Here is a 239-nt window from a genome sequence, read left to right as displayed (position 1 = left end):
CTGCAGCTGTCTAATGGTCTTCTTGGGAAGGCCGGTGAGGAGACCATTACAATAGTCCACCCTGCTGGTGATAAGGCATGAATAAGTTTCTCCAAGTCTTGACTGGAAACAAAACATCTAATTCTTGCAATGTTTTTGAGATGATAGTATGCTGATTTTTTGACATGACTGACATGACTACTGAAACTAAGGTCTGTCTCCAGAATCACACCAAGATTCCTGACTTGATTTAGACCCCT

This window comes from Sinocyclocheilus anshuiensis, unplaced genomic scaffold (assembly GCF_001515605.1).
Source record: "Sinocyclocheilus anshuiensis isolate Anshui unplaced genomic scaffold, SAMN03320099.WGS_v1.1 scaffold3352, whole genome shotgun sequence".
NCBI lineage: Eukaryota > Metazoa > Chordata > Actinopteri > Cypriniformes > Cyprinidae > Sinocyclocheilus > Sinocyclocheilus anshuiensis.
Note: the sequence above shows the minus strand (reverse complement) of the source record.